The following is a 15,911-nucleotide window of genomic DNA, read 5'->3' as shown; positions in this document are numbered from 1 at the left end:
CTAACCACTGGTCAAGTGCATTACTCTTGGGACTGTATTTTGATACATCCGATGTCTCCCTGGACACCTTTAGAGCAAGTTTCTCCCTTGGGTTTTAGAAGAGCCAGCAGCATTAACTCCACCTTCAAGCACACAGATTGATGGAAGACCCTCATTGCCTCCACTCTATTGTCCTCCATATCCTCCTAGCCTTCAGAGAAATGGAACAGATGTTTATGAAGCAACTTCTATGGATCAGGTATCTTGCTAAGCCTTTTTAGACACATCATCTATTTTAATTCTTTACAATAACCTTATCAAGTAGATTATTCTAAATGGTTTTATCATCATTTTACAAACAAGGAAATTCAAAACCAAAGAAGGTAAATAATGAGCACCATAGAGGAAGTGGGATGTGAACCCAGCTCTTCCCTGTTCTGAAGCCCAGGCTACTTTCATGGCATGTGCTTGGCCATACCTCTCCTGAGGGCTTACTTCCTAAGTGTCAAGAGCCTTACATGGGATCCCAGGTAGCCCCCAAATCCTTACGAGGTTCCCAGTGACCCAGGTGACCTCACTGATTTCAAAATTGTTCATGACCTGTAGGATTACCTTCAGTCAACCCAGGTGAGCATGGATGGGAAGAGTAAACCAAAGCTGAGAATCCTTCACATTAGTGAAGACAGTCTTTTAATATTTTTGACATACAAAAATTCTTCAAGAGGTATTTTTTAATTACATTTTAAAAGAACATTCAGTTTTACTGTCATGATATTCCTCCCACATAGCAATCTCACTTGCCTAATCAATGGAGGCATTAAAAGACTGAAGAGTAGGGTAAATCAATGAAATCATTCTCTGATTCATGATCTGACTGTGACACAAATTGAGCCAACGTCTGCCTTGCTAAAATACTTTAGTAAATACTGAAATGTTTTGTTAGCTTCCTCAAATGGCAAAACCCTTGATTCTGCTTTCCCCCGTTAGAATGGTACTTGAATATTGTTTCTTGTTGGATCTGTTCCATGTCGGCCCAGAGTACTTCTTTCTAAAAAGAAAGCTTATGAGGAGAGAATGTTCTTTGCTGCTAGAAATGGTAGTGATGGGACAACTTCGAATGGCCCACCACATACAAGCCGGCCAAGAAACGTCTGCTTATTTGACTTGAGTTCCTGTGAATCCAATAGATTTATCATTTTCTTGGCTAGTTTCAAAGAAGTCCATGGTGCAATATTTGAATAAGTAGGATATTGAACAAGTGAAACATTGCTAACCGAATCTTGAGGCTGGCGAAAGTGGAGCGGAGAAGAGAGGACTCCATAAGCAAAGCACTTTGAATGTACAGTTAGACCTTCTCTACTTCAATACTTGATCATTCACGGAAAGTAGCATAGACCACAAGCCTCCTCTGTTTGCATCTCAGTACCAAAAAAGACCACATACTTGCTCTTAACAGAAGCAGCACTGAGTCATACAGCCTGTAAACACATCTAAAAATGGATGATCACTTTTTTCTTCTTCCTGCTTATTTCAACAGCAATTTTCTCAATTTTTTCAGAAGGTCACCAGCTTGCAAAAATCTGAGAAGGACCATGAAAAGAACCAGACCTTTCGTTTTCTAACACCATCACTAGCATAAAAAAAAAAAAAAAAAGTAGAAACCAACAGCCAATCAGATGTCAGTAGAAAAGTTTATCCCCTATGACTCCTCTCAAAGCTGTTCACCAACTGCTTAGCTGTGCCAGATGATCACTCACTGTACAGATTGGTGTCCCCAGACATCAATGATCATCACCTCATCAGCCTCTGGACATTGACCAACAGATTTCCACAAATTTTCCACACTGCTCAAATGTCCCCTGCCTGACCTCCATGTTATTTACTATCCCCTCAGTGTTGGTGGATGACAAGGCCTTCTACCCGGCAGATTTCTCTCAAACTCCAGCCCCTAAAGCTCTCTGAATTCACCCCCAATTTAGCGTTGCCACATTTAGCAAGTAGAGATACAGATGCCCAGTTAAATTGGAATTTCAGATAAACAGAGACGTTTATCCTAAAATAATACTCATTATTTATCTGAAATTCCAGTGTAACTAGATGTTCTGTATTTATTTGGCAACTTTATGCCAACTGCACCTTGTTTTTTTATCTCAAGAGCTTTAGGAAGGTCATCTGTTCTGAAATAAAATTCTGATTTTCTGGCTATTTTGGTCTTTCTCCAACCTCTTCAAGCACAGTATGGAAGACAGCCTCATGAGCAGGCCCCACCCAAACCATAGACAGCTGCAGCTTCACCTCCCCTGTATTCCAGCAGAATTGTTTTTATGTTTTTTGGTTTTGTCTTCAAGTGCAGAATGTTTATTGAACAATAGGTGAGGGTCCTGGGTAAAAGGCAAGGGAGTGGGGAGGTGTCACAAAAATGAACCAGACAGTGTCCTGCTCTTTTGTCATCTCTTTTACCTGCAAAACAACTGCTCATCCCTTGGGAGAGCAGAAAACCGAGGGTACGCCACTTGTAAAGACTCCTACAACAAGGCTGGACCAGAACCCAGTTCTACTTGGTTCCCAGGCCAGCATTCTACCCCTGTCCTCCCATTCCTCAGGCACCCATTCTGCAGGCCCCAAGAGGGCAAAGTCTTGGTCTGTAAAACACAGTAAGAAGCAGGGAAGGAAGGGATGATGCCTTTCTCATCATACAGATGTGGAAACTGAGACCCAGGATAAGTTGGTAACCTCTGCAGAGCCAGTCAATGTGTGCGGGACAGACCTGGTGGCCCAGGGAGGGGCTGCGCAGGCCAGGTCTCCAACTTCATGGAAGCACAGGTGCTGCACCAGCCCTGAGCTGTCCTGAAAGGCATGTGCGCTTCTGGGGGACGGACGTGCAGATGGGCGCCATGGCGTGGGGCGATGACGTGGCAGGTGGCTGGAGCTCCTGAAGTGCTCGCCCAAGGAGCCGCACACGCAGGGCTTGACGGGCAAGTACGATAGATACATGGTGGCTCTAAAGCCACCAAGGCCGGCTCTCCCAGGCGCCTCATTTTGGGGCGGCCTCCGAGGCTCCTCCTCAAGCTGCACCCGGAACTCGTGAACTCGTGGGGGACCTCGCTCGATGGCCTTGACAAGGAGCAGGCGGTGTCCTGGCCCTGGAGGGCAAGGTCTCACCACTGCCACCAGGGGGCGGGCCGGGCCAGGGGAGGAGCAGCAGGAGAACCCAATGCCCCGCTACCAGCTCCCACCTTTGGGAAAAGGGAAACTTTGAGGGATGGTGGATGTAGGAGACGGGGACTGAGGGTGGACGGGATAGTAGCTAGACTATCTAGAAGTCTCCCTTAAGTCACTGGAAAACCACATGATTTTTTAATGACTGCATAGTTGTCACCATGTGACTACTTAATTTTTTATTAAATGCTTGTATTAGAAATGTTTCAAAGATTTTTGCCATCTCAAATAATGCTGTCGATAAATCTTCTGGCCACATCTTTGGTCGGGTCTCTGGTAACACCCTTTGAGGCAATCGTTATAGGAGAATTTCTGGGTCAGGGTTTGGGTGCATTTTGAGTATAATACTAATTTGCCACCCAGTAAGATTTTAATATTTTATGTATATGTTGCTGGGTAACCACCTAGCATTTTTATCATTTTCCCTGGAGCGCCATCCCTGACTTCCCTCCCACTCTTGCCCCCTACCAGCAGCTTACCCCTGCTGACACATACCCTCAGAGGGTAAATAATCTCGCCCCTCTGACACTCCATATCCCTCTCACTGTATTGTCATAGTCACCTCACTGCAGATCTTCCTTACCAGCCTAAAATTGTTCTCATTGTATCTTGCATTTGTGTATTTAATCCCAGCACAGGGCAAGATGTCTCAGACATAGCAGTGTAATAGTTGCTCAAAAACTGTGTGATGAATGGACAAGTATTTTAGTCTAATCTTTCTTTCCAAGTCAAAAATTGTCTGTTTATGCATAAGTATTTCCATTCGGCGAAAGTTTATTGAACATCTACAGGCACAATGCTAGCTGCTGTTCAGAGATGATTAAGACAGGATCTTTGCCCAGGCCAGTTGGTGGTCGGTGAGGGAAACAACTAAATTGAATGCATGAATATAATAGGTGCACTAATAGAGGTGTGTAGATGATATGCCAGGTGTGCAACCAAAAGATATTTAGATCAGCCCAGATGTCTGTGCATGTGCTGCATACGTAAAGAAAGGGGGTCTGTTTATCTGTGACTAGAGCTCTTATTCCACGCTTCAGTCTGTCCCTTTCACTCCGTAACTCCATGTTTGCCTTTCATACTTCTTCGGTTTATTGGCTATCCTTTTACTCTCTTCTCAGACTGCAGCCAAACTTCAAATTGGAAAGATAAAATTGTAGAATGGTAGAAGATGAGTGTCACCTGTACGTGCCATGTCTGTTCATATAGAGAAAGACGTAAAGGAAAACATTTCTATTTTTAAAAGTCAATTTACTAAAGATCCTCCTTAATGGAAGGCATACTTCTTGCTCTGGATCTGTGAGAACTTAGAAGAAAGACAGAATTTAAAGTTAGTGGTAGCCACCATAGAGGATGCTTATAGTTACTCTCTTTCCTATTTTGCCTAAATCCTCCCCAGCTTGCTCAGAGTCTCCAAAGATGCATGTGAGAATATAACAAGGTAAAGAGGTGAGCTTCGTTCTTCTAGAGGATATCTGTCCTGCAGTCTAGCTCTTTTCCACTAAATGAACTGTCTTGGCAACCTTGAAAGCAACCTGACAATCTTGCCCCCGTAAATAACTGATTTTCTCTTATTTAGCCCCCAGATGATCCCTGGAGCCCCCAGAAACTCCTTGAAAAACCAACTTTCTAAACTCCCTTGAAAGTCTTCCTTGGATCCAAAGAATTAATCACCTAGATGGTTCTCCAAAGTGTCCAACCCAAGCATTTCCCTGTATGTCAACCAAATGGTTTTATTATCTCAATTCTTCCAAAAGGTCTGCCCCCACAATTTTGCCATTTCTGTAATTGAAGAGGGGGATGGAGAAGAGGAGAAAAAAATGGGTACTCACAATTATGGCCTCAGTTCTCAGGGTGACTGTGTGATTCTTACTCTCCCTATTTTTAGTGATAGTCTGTTCTTTCTGAATGATTTAGCATTCTTGTAGCTAGCCAAAACCCCTTCAAATTTCATGGTGAGGGAGGTAGGATATAGGGTCAACAGAAGCACCTTGTGGCTGACTCGTGACCCCCATGACTAGTTTGCGTTACTAGTCCTGAGCATTTTGCCCTTTGTAGTGAGTGATGTTGCCCCAGGGTTTCCTATGATATTTGTGGAGATTTATTGTCCCTGGTTCAGAAAGATGATAAGAAAGAACAAGACCTCCATTAGCAAACTAAAAGTGGAAACCATATGGTATGTCTTTATCTGCTTGTGGAAAATGTTTGTAAATCAGAACTCTGATAGGGATCCAGTAACTCTGAGAGTTTTGTATTCATCTTTTTTTTTTTAGTGTTATATGATATACATTTTTTAAGAGCATGCAACTTTAAACTCTTTCCACCATCTTATACATAGAACTGCAATGGTCCATGTAGGTAACCAAACTAATATATGCCTTCAAGAGCATTTCCTATCATTTGTTATCATGCAAGGAAAAAATAACTATCATACCATATCATTTATTTTGAAAAATAACCAAATATTCCAGTGGCATGCTTAAATGAGAGAAAGTCAGCTCATCTAAACAAAGTTTCCCACGGGTAGCCTCAAAAACATCTTAAAAAGGACTGTCACCACGACTCATTTCCAGTGGGTAGAGTTTAAAAGCCCAAACTTTGAAATTAGGAAGACCTGGGATTTAATTCCAGATCTTCCCCTTGTTAGCCATGCAAATTTATTCACTCCCCTGAGCCTCAGTTTCCTCACCAATAAGACAGGGATAAAACCCACCTTGTTGAGGCTTTGTGACGATTAAAGAGACAACATACTGTGTTAAGCATACAATGAGAGCTCAGTAAATGACAACTAGGCACCTGCCCATGTAGAAAACAGGACAAACCAGTGTGGGTATAGTGAGGGCTTAGACATTGTACGTCACTTCCTTTCTTGAAAAGTTCCCTTGTAAGTGCTTTCGAAGAGGATGGTTTTCCATGACCATCAGTCTTGGTTTTAAGCTTTGTGATAAAGACAATAGCATTGCCACAGAAAGATTTCCAGGTGTCTATAATCCCCCTGCTATGTGTGTGCAAGTCCCGCAAAAATAAAAACTGTATTTTTCTCAGCAAAAACAAAAAACAAAACAAAACAAAAAAACAGATGAAGAAATTTGACCTGTCCTCTACAGATGAAAGCTACTTGGTAACTGAATTTTACAGAAATACCATAAATAAATGCCGTTTTCCAGATCATATCAATAGATATTTGAAAGAAACATTTTTCTTGTTTATTGTAATACAAACCTCCACCAGGCACTATGCATAAAGACAAAGGCGGCAGCCCTCTGAGCAAAGAACAGGGCATTTTCCGAAAACCGTCTTTAAGTCCAAAAGCACAGTACTCCTTCCTGACAGCCTCTCTCTGGATGTCGACTAAGAGAAGGAGAAAGGTAAACCTACACTAGCATACCAGGCCGGGGCACGGGGACTAATTTTAATAAATCAGAATAGAACATGAAAATGTCAACTTAATCAAGCATTTAAATTTTATTAATCAAGCCTAATTTTTATGAGTGCAAATAATCACTGAAGCTGGACAAATTTGTTCTCGATTGCATCAGAAACATAATTTTAATATTTAATGGACTGATGAATTTAAATGGAGAATTATCTTTATGAAACATGCTCTTCATAATTTGCCATTAAATGAGAAATAAAAAAAAATCAACATAAATCTTACATAAAGGTTACTTAACTAAATGTTGGTACTATAAATATTATAAATGCATTATGCACTAATTCAGCAATCATACAGTACACTACATAAAGCAGAAATGATAAGTGGACCAGGCAAGCTTTTCCTAGAATATAGAGCTCTTGTGTTATATTGTGGGAAGCTTGTGATAAAATGGTTATGGAGGTTTTGTGTGAGGTTTCGTGAACATTCTTTTCATTCAGGCTTTTATGCTACAATTCACCATTCACCATAGACATTCTTTCCAGTTCAAATGTAGGTCTAAACCCACATGGGCTTTCTTTTGTGAGGTGATTATTCTTTACAAAAAGAGATAAAAAATATTTTTGTCATTATTATTTATAGAAAAGGGATATAAAGAAGAAAACTCAAGTTTTCAGACTATATGATTTTTTGACATTCAAAACTCAGTCTATTTTTAGATTTTTCTCACATAGTGTTCTCATGCCTCAAAATATTCTAGGCATGAGAAGAACAAAAGAAAAAATCAAATTAGTGTCAGAATATTTTTCTCTACAAATGTCCACCGATTCCCCTTACCCCTTCCATTATCCCCAACATACTGCTTAACATATAGGGAGTAGCCATGAATTTCTGGAAAAAGTGAATCAAACCTAGCAGAGCAGTACAGTCCAAAAGTTTGCTAATGTTAATCTCCAATATAAACGATTTTTTTGTTTTGTTTTCAAATTCTGTTGTTCCAAAAGTGTAGCATTTTCCTCTATTCCATGTGCTAAAGTATACACTGACCTAAAAAGGAACTTCTTGACTATTACAGCCTTAATGCTTGCAAGCCTATCTGCAGGGGTTAGAGCAATGCACATTTCTGAGAAGATTGGAGGATGGTACTCTCATAGAGGTCACACCTTTCCCACCTCTGGCTTTGCAGAAAGTGTTTTAAATAGATAATGTGGATTCTTTATGACATATTTAAAAAATAAAAATTCCTGAGGTTGTTTTAGAATTTTCAACATTTAAAATTGTGCCCTTTTTAAAAAATAACAAATTTGTGGTTCTGGAATAGAAATCTGGTTTTATAAGAGGCTTGAGTACATAATTTTCTTCTTTATTTGAAATCTGTTTACTTTTAATGTTTAATTTTCCTTTGAAAATACTAAATTTTATAAAATCCTTTAGTGGTAAGTCTAGTTATCTTTTAATTTCACTTTGCAAAGCACATTAAACAACTCCAGTTTTGTGTTTGGTTTTTTTTTGGGGGGTGGGGGGACTTTTTGTATACATTTATTGTCTAACCTGACCAAAAAAATAGTTTCAAAAAAGCACTATTATTTAAAAAGCATGATGTAGGTTAATAGTTGACCTATTTTTCCCTGCTCAGTCAAATTAATATGCACTTATCCTAAAGACACCAAGCTTAGAATTTTCTCTGCCAGCAAAATTACAATACATTGTGAAGCCTTTAGATGGAGACATAGTTCAAATAAACACTAGAATTCTGTTCCCAGTGCTTTGTGTTAAGTATAAGAATGAACATTTAAGAATACTCAGAAGGAAATATGAAAAGAAATTCATTTAAGATGCTTATACTGATTATAGAATTTATATTATATTTAGTCTTTCATAATGGAAGAGGTTTTCTGCATATTAAGCTGACACTTAAAAAAATAAAAGGTTACATCTTCTAGGCCAGTAAATTTACTGCCCTTGCACCTTACAGCAAAGCATATTATACTGCAAATAAGAATGTTGTTGTTGATGATGCAGAATACAGGCTGTATGTAATGAGTGGCATGCATCAAAAGTCATCTGATAGCCACATTAAAGCCACATTTCCTATTAAGAATCAGACTAAATTACAACATGGCACTTCCCAGAATGAGCCAAGGAAATGCATTCTGCAAGAAGAAATAATTGTATTTGAGTGTTTCTGTAAAAATCAGAAAGTCTTTTAGCAGTAAGTAATAATGCTTTTCTTTTTAGTCTGCCTTCTTTTGTATTACAATATAGTCAACCTCACTGGCAAGCCTATCACACTAATTATTATTACATCTAGTGGTTCAGTTATCTTGAGGACTACTATAACTGAAATACTCCAAGGTCAAATCTTTAACAGTGTGAATCAAACTAAGCAGCCATCATACATCCAGTTGCTTTTGAGATATACTGGATGAAACAGTATATCCCAGACCTGTTTATGAGTCTTATTATTCTTCCAGACGTGGAGTAAATTATGTGTACAGCTTAATTGTGCCGTTCATTTTGCAAAAGTTCCTTCTCAAAAATTTCGTGAGCAGCAGATGTGCTGTTGCGAAAATGACAGCACACGTGCACCTATAATGATCGTATTGACCACAAAAGTCTTTAGCTGACTTTGGTTGACCAGAGGTCAGCTCTGGTACTTTTCAGCAATCTGAAAGAGTCTGAGTGTTTATATGCAACTTCTCAATCCATAGGCTTCCAATAATTTCATATGATATTTACACATGTAATAAATTCATTGGCACACAAATGCATGCTCTGCTTGGTTTATGCACACACAAATGGTATAAATGAACTCAAGACCATGTTGAAGAATACTGCTCTCTCCAAATTCCTCTGTATCTCTAGGGTGGAAATAGGCATTTAGTTTGTAATGTGTCCAAATATAAGCATCTGTACACATTTGGATGTTCTGTGAATATGAAATTAAATATGAAACTTCTTTCTTTTGTGACAATTTTCTTTCTTTAATTTTTTAACATGCAGTTGCACATCTGGACAGCAGTGATTTCTTCTTTAATTTAAATGTGTTGCTTTTTTATAGACCGTGTTTGAGTAAAGCAATTTGAATTGTGCAACTATTCATTCTGAACATAGCAAAACATCTATTTAATTCAAAGATTATTTCCAAGGAAGAAAGTAAACATATGAAAGAAACTGGTTTGTGTCAGCTTTGTCTTGGGGAGTTTTTGGCTTCATGGTACTCAATACTTATCTTACAAGGGTGACATAATCAAGATGCTTTTGGTTCTTGTTTTTCTTTGAAGAGTAATAAATAATTGGAGGACTTTATTCCTGGGCAAATGAAAATACAAAGTGTTTTAAGAATTATTGGTGGGCCTTGTATCCCCCTTTGGTCACTCTTGTTTTAAAACACACCCCCTAACCCGGCATTAAAAAGCAGTAATTAGTATTTACTGCCCCATGATGACTTTAACCATGAAGTTTACCTGAATCCACTTTTTCTCATCCCTTCACTGTCTAGGTCTTCCTTTTCTGCATCCTCTGGTCCCCTCCCTTATATATCATTGTTGGGGCAGTAATATTAAACATGTCATACTTGAATGCAGATTACTAACACCATTATTAATATTTTCAGCCAAATAAAATTTTATTTCCTTGCAAATCATAAGCCTTTTAAGTTGTGTTGAATTATAATTAAAAGTCGCAATATGAAAAGAGTTCCTGTGCAACTATATAATACACAGATTCTACAGATGAGTTTGGCTCCATTTGAAAATGGATTTTTTAAAAAGTACAGCCACATATTTTATATGTTAATGACAAATGCTCAGCAAATATGGAATATGAAAGAAGAAATATTACGCTTTTAAAAACAATGTTATCTGCTTATTCTTTGGCTGTAATGTAGCTGGCATGCTGCATTTGGGGCTGTCTCCGTGTGTTTTTAAAAATGTCATCTTTATTAGTATTACATTCAAGGAATAGTACCAAGAATCAGTTTCTTTCGAGACCTTCCTCCAGTGTGTGGCATATAAGTCTGTGACGAGCGACATTACAGAAGGTCATGTCACTTTTAACTGCTTGCATTACATCTTTCTGATTTCCCTAGTGCCCTTCCTTTGTTTGATTAATACTACTTGCTTTCAAGCAAGATATCAGAAAGCATAATTTGGAAAGAGAATTCTAGAGCCGAACTGAGAGATTCCCCCTCAAGAAAAGGGAAAGAAAAAAGAAAAAAAAAACTTTGGAAAAATGTATCTTTTCTAACACATGCATTTTTTTCAACACTCATTTTTTTTTTCTCAAGGAAATCCTGCATATGTGTTGTTATTAAATTATTGTTGACAAATGTTTGGGCAACTGGACTTCATATACTTGAAAACAAAACTATGTAGTCTTTATATGGTTTTATTTGAAGAGGAAGAGTGGAATTTGAGATGAGGACTCCTTTATTTTATTTGTTTTCCTTTGTTAAGTGTTAAACTCCACCACCCTCTTTCTAAATGGTAGGTGTTTGTCGAGTTCTCTGGGAAAGGTTGCAGTTTTGTGCAGTCATTAAATGTACTTCAGGGATACATACAGTTTGTTTTTAAAACCTCAGTTGCAGTTTCTATATTCATTGCATTTGGCCAGGGCTCATGTCTTCAAGCACAGCCCCACTTTTGAGATGCTCTTGCCCTCATAGCCGTACATTTCATTGGTCCGTTAAAGCCTGAAAATTAGTGAAAGCATCATTTTAAGGGGTAGTCTTGATCCACGCCTCTGCCTGTGTCCCTTTATGTGTCTCTTAGTGTCTGCAAAACATGAATTGGAATTTTATATGTCATAAAGAACACTGAATATTTTGCCCAGGACAAAAAAAATACATAATTCAGTTTTTAAAAATTAATGTTGAGGGGCACCTGGGTGGTTCAGTCAGTTAAGCGTCTGCCTTCGGCTCTGGTCATGATCCCAGGGTCCTGGGATCGAGCCCCGCATCGGGCTCCCTGCTCAGCGGGGAACCTGCTTCTCCCTCTCCCGCTCCCGCTGCTTGTGCTCTCTCTCTCTCTCTCTCTCTCTGACAAATAAATAAATAAAATCTTTAAAAAAATAATGTTTAAACTATCATTAAATAGATATTATTTTTCTTTTCACTAATAGCTAACCTCTTTGAACACTTCAATACAGGAACTGTGCTAAGTACTTTAAATACATTATTTCATTGGATCCTTAATCAACATTGTGGGATAGGTGCTATTATCTCCAGTTTCCAAGGTACCTTAACCTTCACCTGAGCAAAATGTAATAGTGGGATGCATTCTGAAGCAGCTTAAAGGCATCCATAGGAAAGCATCTGTATTATAAATCCTCACTTGTAGATGTTTATGATGTAACATTAAAAAGACACTGGAGGAGGGGAAAAGCCCTCGCTAGAGTGCTAAAACACAGCACAAAGGCCTCTCGCTAACACAACACTTTTCTGCCAAATGTAAGAGCAAATGGTTGTATTGGGTGGTTCCGGCTGCACATTTGTAGAGCAATTGCGCGTAGCCAATTACCCACTTGTGCAGGGTAAGAACAGTTTGGGTTTTGCAAATGAAGAGTCTGATTCTGTAGACCTCTTTGAGTTGTTCTTGAACATAAGATCTGCAGCTGATTTGGGAAGTGTGTAAATTAAGCTATTGGCTTGTTTGATGTTTTGATGATATTTTGAATTTTTGAAAATTATCTTGAAGGTAGTAGAAATCTCCAAATCTTAAAGGTTAAATATGTATGCTTTCTCTTTCCAGGTAGATATTGGAAGGCATTTTGAATATTTGCTTTTATTAATCTGCATCACTGATTAAGTATATAACTTTCCAGATAAGCTAGTTCAGTTCTGTGAGCTAGTTCAGTTCTTTTATGTAAAAGCCTATTGAAGGCTATGAAGAATAGATGATGCATTCATCTGTTCATTCTATCAACAAATATTTCTGGAACACCTATTATGCACCTTGCAATCTGCTAGGCAAAATCCAACGCCATTCTTTCTTCCTAGCACCTGCAGTATGGTCATCAGTCCTGAGAGGAGAGGCATGTAATACATTTTTAATAATAACTAGCAAAAACAGTGTTTGAGTTTATGCACAGAAGTAAAAGTATACTTGTAGTGTTCGTTTCTTTTTCCTTGACATATTTGATAAATGATTTTGTGTGGGTAATTTTAGTATTAACCAAATCATCCTGTTTTATACCTCCAATATATACAACTTTTACTGAAAAATAAAATGGATCATAATGACCAACCTAAAAAATTACTTAATCTAAATCAATCGTTTTACTAGAGATATGAAATTATAATCATTTAAACAAAACTTAGGGGAGTTAGGTGAATTCTTCCCCCCTCCCCACCCCCACCCAATAACTGGGCAGGGGTGAGAGCTGGCTCTGTGTTGTCCCACTGTCTGGGTTTGAGTTCTGTTTCAGCTATTTGCTGTGTTAGGTGAATTCTTTTGGAGAAATACAAAGTACTGAACTATTGTGGCTGTTTCTCCCATTTAAACCTCCATCAAAAATAGCCCAATTTAGAATTGCCTGGCATTTGGCACCGTGATTATACATTGTTACTATTATTGTCTATATACTTCTGAATACTTCAAAATTTCAGAAAACTAAAAGCCACCGTGAAAGATTAGCTTACAGTCTCCATTTAAATTCTACTGAATTATATTTCTCTTGAGGGCTGACATGAGTATAGATGAAATATCTGTGTTATTCATCTTTGTATTCCCACAGTACCTAACACTGTGTTTCTTGGCCAAAGGGCTTTACAACAAATGCTTACAGAGTTGCTGAATATAGTTAGAGAGAATGTTAAGAGTCCTTTCTTGCTGAGGCTGAATTGCTTTATATGTCTTCAAAATAAGTGTAAACTCTCACCAGATACTGGAAACAGCACACTGTTTTGAAATGTTGAATGTCCAAAGGAAAGACCACAAAATTCTACCATGGAAGATTTAAAGTATGACATTAAATTAGGAACAATCTCACAGGTTGTCAGATGCTTTTGGTTATATATTGGTTTATGAGAAATGGAGGTTTGAGTTTGGGCTATTCTTTTAAATCAGCTAATGCTTTTAGAATATTTGAGGACAATTATTAGATCACCGAGAGTCCCGACATGTTATCTCAGTTTGTGTAGCTCTTTGCATAATACAGTCTTAGCTATTGAAGTTTTCACTCGTAACATATTCCTGTCTGTATCATAAGCCACATGAAAGAAGCATTTGCTGTCTTATCTTTTACAGTTATGAGCTTTGGGAGAAGGATTTAAAAATATTTAATAACGATGATTCTATCAAGTTTATTCAGAAATAGAGATACAGACTAGATAAAAAAAAGAAAAGCACCACAAGAATTAGAAATTATATGAAATGGCATGAATGCAATCAGAAGTTGGCACTTAATAACAACCCTCCCCAAAGTTTTTAAATTTTTGGTTTCCATGGAGAGAGAGAGAGAGAGAGAGAGAGAGAGAGAGTGTGTGTGTGTGTGTGTAGGTGTATAAAATGATAATAAAACACCTGAAACATAGTGAAGTCTCATTTGTAATGCCACAGTTACACGTTAATCAAGGAAAGGGTAAATTTATTGAGCAAATCCGAAATGACTATTCCATTATCCTGAACTAAGTAAACTAGGAGTCATTTAAAAATACATTCATGCATACCCCCCATCTGGGTTTTATATACATATTATATAATTTGATTATTGAATACATTTGTAATTTTCTTTCATTGTCCATTCTCATAATATAACCCTTGTGTAAAATCAGAGAATTAAAAGTAGAGTTTCTGGTAATCCACAAAATAAAAAAGTAATACAGAGATAGTCAAAAGTTGACATTTATACACAAGAATTAAAACTTGAGCCTTGATGGCACCAAAACCACAAAAGACCAAAGAAAAAATTAACAAATGGGACTACATCAAACTCAAAAGCTTCTGCACAGTGAAACAAACAATGAAAAAACAACCTACAGAATGGGAGAAAATTTTTGCAAACCATAAATCAGATACGGGGTTAATACCCAAAATATCTAAAGAACTCAGTCAACTCCCTAACAAAAAACCAGTCCAATTTAAAAATAAGCGGAAGAACTTAGCAATTTTCTAAAGAGGACATCGAAATGCCAACAGATAGATGAAAAGATGCTTAACATTGCTAATATCAAGGAAATGCAAGTCAAAACCACAATGCCATATCATCTTTGTATCAGTGGACCACTGAGTTAGCTCACATCTATTAGAATGGCTGTCATCAGGACGAGACAGTAAGTGCTGTTGAGAATGGTGAATAGAGAACCCATATACATTGTTGGCAGGAATGTAAATTGGTCCACACACTATGGAAAACAATATGGAGGTTCCTCAAAAAAAATAAAAATAGATCTGCCCTATGACCAAACAATTACACTTCTGGGTATATACCCAAAGGAAATGAAAACAGCGTATTGAAAAGTTATCTGCACTCCCATGTTTGCCACAGCATTATTCACAAAAGCCAAAATATGGAAACAACCCAAATGCCCATCATTGGATGAGTGGGTGAAAAGGATGTAGTACATAGACACAGTGGAATGTTAGTTACAAGAAAGGAAGATAGCATCCCTTTTGTGACAACATGGATGGACCTTGAGCACATTAAAAGCAAGATAAGTCAGAGTAAGTGTAGTACTATATGATAGCATTTATTTGTGGATTCTAAAAAAGTTAAACCTATAAAAAAAGATAGTAAAATGGTGGTTACCAGGGAATGGAGGGCAGGGATAGCAGTGACAGTGTTTAGGGGTACAAACACATGACAGGTAGTAAATAAGCCATAGAGATCTGATGCACAGTATAATGAACACAGACAATAATAGTGTACTCTAATTATGTAATAAGCTAAACATTGCCACATCAGCAATCATATTACAATACATAAATGTATCCAAGTAACACATGGTATACTTTAGACTTAGCCAATGTTACAAATCAAATTTATTCAATAAAAAAATTAGTAAGTAAAATTTGAGCCATGAAAGCTATTAGCTTTATGCCATAAAGCACCAGCATAAATCAATGAACAGGTAGTATACTCTACCTTAGAGTTTGGTAAAAAGTAAATTAGAAGTAGCAGAGCTGTTTTCTGCTTAGTTATCTGATTCCAAACTTAAAGTGTCTGATTAATGCAGGCAGTGGAGCAGGTAAAAAGGAAATCTCCTGATTAAAAGCATCTCTCTAATGCTAGTTTACCTGATGCATGTTTCAGATTCTTTAAGTTGTCACAGAACATTTCACACAAATAGGGTTCCTCTGACTGGAATTCAGTTCCCTGGTTTTTAATCAATTAAAGG

General features: G+C 37.8%; 1 protein-coding gene across 10 annotated transcripts in view; it reads left to right on the top strand.

Annotated features, from left to right (window-relative positions):
• The window catches only part of MCTP1 (multiple C2 and transmembrane domain containing 1), a 505,859-nt gene that overhangs the window by 417,530 nt on the left and 72,418 nt on the right, over positions 1-15,911 (top strand). The window lies entirely within an intron of this gene.

Source organism: Eumetopias jubatus, unplaced genomic scaffold (genome assembly GCF_037043125.1).
Source record: "Eumetopias jubatus isolate StellerSeaLion01/CBP00866 unplaced genomic scaffold, mEumJub1_p1.0 scaffold_5, whole genome shotgun sequence".
NCBI classification, from domain to species: Eukaryota; Metazoa; Chordata; class Mammalia; order Carnivora; family Otariidae; genus Eumetopias; species Eumetopias jubatus.
This window is presented reverse-complemented; position numbering and strand designations above follow the sequence as displayed.